Below are 4,379 nucleotides of genomic sequence, written 5' to 3' on the forward strand. Positions count from 1 at the left end.
TAGCTTGTGTCAAGCTGACATGAAACATGCCAAGCACAGATGCTGTGTCAGACCGTGGGGTTGTGAGAGATAAGAGGCAAAGTCTCAGAACTAACAGAGACAGGTTTAGCTACAAAACTTACATAACTTTTCAATGTTGTGTATGTAAAAACGGGGACCACATTCCGTCTTGGTGTCCCTAACAGGTCCTCAGTGGCAGCTTTGTCTCAGAGTCTTTGAAGAACCACGCACTTGGCAGAGTGACTCCCATGGAATAGCACGTGAGCAGCCGATGGCTTCCAGGATCTTCAGCTAAGAACAGCTTGGTGGTAGAAGCGAGGGTGTGTGTGTGTGTGTGTGTGTGTGTGTGTGTGTGTGTGTGTGTGTGTGTTCTTGTAGGAATCAGCTCATGAACCAAGCAGACACAAGGGCTGTGTAACACCTGGCAACGTTTTGGCTAAAAGGCTGACACGGGGACTGTAAAGATGGCTCTTTGGTTGAGAGCACTTGTTGCTTTTGCAGAGGACCTGGGTTCAGTTCCCAGCTCACAACCATCTGTAGCTCCAGTTCCAGGGAGTCCCATGCCTTCTGACCTCTAAGGGATACCAGGCATTCGTACAGTACACACACATACTCACAGAGAAATACTCATACACATAAGAACAAATAATCAAAAATAAATAAAGGATGACACAGGTATCTCATCAGTTGGAAACCCCATGTTTTGTATGTTTTGAAACCAGGTATTGCAATTCCTCCAGCTCTGATCATTTTGCACACTGACTTAGGTTCTTTGTCATTTAAAATTATATATATTACCATTTTCTAGAAGCCCTGGGAATTTTGACTTAAGATAAAGGTGGTGGATTCTGCTTTGCCTCTCTCAACCCCCATTCAGTGGTTCAATGGCCCCAACTGTGTTCTGGGTGGTGTGGGGATCACCCACACCCACCCCATCCCAGGGTTCCACATTGTGAAAGCAGCTTTGCTCCAGAAGGATCTGGTAATTAATCTGTCACTGTGTCACCATGGCAACATATTTATATATCTCAAATGCCATGAGCCCAGGGGGCCAGGATTTAAAAACTGATTTACCCAGTGTCCTAGCTAGAGATTAGCAACAGATTATGTTGTAGAACAGAGGGCAGGCTGCTTGGGTCCCAGGCAAAGAAACCTTAGGAAGCTGATATCCACTTCTCCTTTAGAAGGGGCTGAGATCCTATACAGGGGTTGAGGACCAGCAGACCCCTTTGGGGCTCATGAGACATGTTATGACCTCTGAGGAACACTAAAAGAGAATCCTTCCCTTCTTCTTCTCCTTTCTATTCCCCAGTGAGAGCATGAAGGGTGGCAGTGACGATCCAGTCCATATGGCTACCGGTGACATTCTCTTTCATACTCACGCTTGGGATGCTTTTATGTTGTAGCTGGGCTGGGAATTCATGTCCAGCATTGTCAGAATGCGATGAGAAAGGAGAGAGAGAGAGAGGACCATAGGAGTACAAGGCAGGAAAGGGGAAAACCAAAGAAAGAGAAACCAGAGAGGAAGAGGAACACACACTGTGGTGGCCTAAAACACCATACAGGAAGCTTGCAGAAGAGGGTGTTCAAGCGCAATAACATGAGGGGGCGTGGCGGGGCATGTTAGCTGGCAGGCAAGGTGGTACAGGGCACTCTTAAATCTCTCTCTCACTCTTAAACCCCCCCCCTCTCATGTGTGTCTGTAAGGGATGGGCAACCCCTGGGACTTGAGGTCATGGATTGCATTGTTTTAAGATGGTGGGGAATTTTGCTTTTGGAGACAGAGCTCAGTTATAGGAAGAAGTTGTGGGTGCAGGAGGAAGGGGGTGTGTTGTTACAGGAGTCTGCAGAGGTGGCAGGTGACACAGGCTCAAGGAAGGCTGCCATCCTTAGTATCTGGCCAACATTGGGTGGGTACACCAGCAGAGGCTGGGATCACTGGCTCTCACCAGGCGCACTTTGCAGGAGCTTCTTCCTGCCAGCTCTGGGCAGATCCCATCACACTCTTCACTCTCTGGACCATCTCCTCCCCCAGAATCAGCCTCCAGTGCTGCCCTCAAAGGAGCCTTTCCACATTGTCACTCCCTCACAGCTCTTTCTCTCCTGGGCAAAAAAGTGCAAATCCTGACAAGGAAAAGATGCTTTATTTGAGAGCATCACTAAAGAGATGTCAGGATTGAGGTCAGAGGACAATTCAAAGATGAGGCAAAAGGGTTTTGTTTTTTATAGGGAGGATCGAACCAGTTCTAGGAGAGGGTGGCAGGAAGGATGTTGTTGAGGGGTATTCCTCTTGGGCTCTTAATTTCATTAATAATAGAATTTAGACACAGACTTGGAAGGAAACCTGTGGACAGTTTTATTAGTGATTAAGAGAAAAATAGCGCAAGCAAGCCATAGATCTCAGCATTTGTCAAGGGGAGTGTGATAGGAAGCAGGTTTAGTAAAGTTAGCGGTGGAGGAGCAGCTAGAGGCAGAAAGGGGAGGGAGGCTTTGAGAAACAGGCCGAGGAAGGCCCCGGCATTTAGAAAAGCATGCCCAGGCTTCCGCCAGGATCTGAAAGAAAAGAGAGAAAGGGTAAGTGTAGACTCTCAGGCTGAGCGAGCTGGGGAAGCTCTGGGAGTGTCTGTGTGCAGGCCGAGGGAAAGGGAAGGGCATTATCTCATTGGAGGGATAAGTACCCATCCTGTCCTTAACATGGCTTCCTTTTGCTTTTTCTTTTTTAAAATTGCTTTTTACATTCCAACCGCAGGTCTCCCTCCCACCTCCCCTCACCTTGTTGTGCCCATATTCAGATTCCCCAAATCCCCAAGAGACCCAATCCTATGAAAAAGCGAAGGGTCTTTTATTAACGCATTAACTGTATTAACTCGGTTCCTCCATCCGTCTGACATAGCGGTTGGAGAGAGAAAGACCCAGAGAGACACAGGGGCTGGGAATTTATTGGGGTAGAGCAAGGGGAGTTTTGGGGTCTGCAGTAGTCTCAGGATTGGTGTACTTCTGGGCTTGGGCAACCTGTCCTGTGTTGATTGGTTAATTGGTTGCTATGGCCTATAATCCTAGGGCGGTTGCTATGCTCTGTATGCCACTTTTACCTTAAAACATAACTAGAGTCCGAAAGTACATCCAGAGCCCACCAGCTAACTTCTGATTGGTTCCTTGCCACATGGAGGATATCTGACCTCCTAGTGACTAGGAGGTAGGAGGGCAAGGTCAGGAAGCTCAGCACATGTTGCTGAGTCAGAGGTCTACCTCTTGCTCTTGCTGGGTCTTTTTTGCAGCCTGTCATAGCTGCTAAAGCAGGGGGCCAGGTCAGGATCTGGTTCCTTCAACCTCCCCCCTCAGCCCATGCCCAGTCCACGCCTCCTCATGTTTAAGGGCTCTCATGAGGACTCACTATAGTCTGACATAATAGGTAGGATGGAGCAGGAGCAGGGCCAGCCTCTCCCATGCGTTAAGATTGAGTATGGCATCCCACCATGGGGAGTGGGTTCTAACAAGCTAGCTCATGTACCAGATTTGTATCATGGTCTTATTGCCACTGAGCATGGCATCCCACCCTAAGAAATGGGCTCCAATGAGCTGGCTTGTGTACCACCTTTGTATTGCGGTCCTACTGCCAGGGGCCCCTCAGCTAGTCCAAGCTTCACAAGTGTCTCCCCTATACAACAGTCTACAGGATGGGAAAAGATCTTCACCAGTCCCACATCTGACAGAGGGCTGATCCCCAAAAGTTACAAAGAACTCAAGAAAGTAGACATTAAAATACAAAATAACCCAATTGAAAACTGAGGCACAAAGTTAAACAGAGAATCTTCACCAGAAGAATCTCAAATGGCCAACAGACATTTAAGAAAGTGCTCAACATCCTTAATCATCAGGGAAATGTAAATCAAAACAACTCTGAGATTACATCTTAACATGGTTTTCAATTAATCACTTCCTGAGGGTTGGTCTCCTAACCAGGTGATTGGCAAGCCCAGATGGATTAACTCTTCAGGGAGAAGACAATGTATGTCACCTTCTAATCTCTGGATCAGATCAGAATGTCAGTTTTCCACTGAGATCCAGAGATAGATCACATTCTTTTTATAGGGAAAAAAATAACTTTGCTCTAATGGGCCTCTCTGTAGAGCCCTGATATCATGAATGGCCTCTAAGACTACTATAACATTCCCAACTCAAGACTTAAGACACTAAAATCATTTAGGAGATGGTGTGAAACCAGGCGATGGGGAATAGATATAACTCATTCCCATCATAAAAACTTAGAGGACAAGTTCCCAAGCCGTCCAGATGGTCTTAGTGTCTGACCTGGAGTTTGGGTCACACTTTGTATACAGTCTTCAGGCAGGCTAGCTCACTTATGAGAAGCCAGTAAA

The sequence above is a fragment of the Phodopus roborovskii genome, unplaced genomic scaffold, assembly GCF_943737965.1.
Source record: "Phodopus roborovskii unplaced genomic scaffold, PHOROB, whole genome shotgun sequence".
NCBI lineage: Eukaryota > Metazoa > Chordata > Mammalia > Rodentia > Cricetidae > Phodopus > Phodopus roborovskii.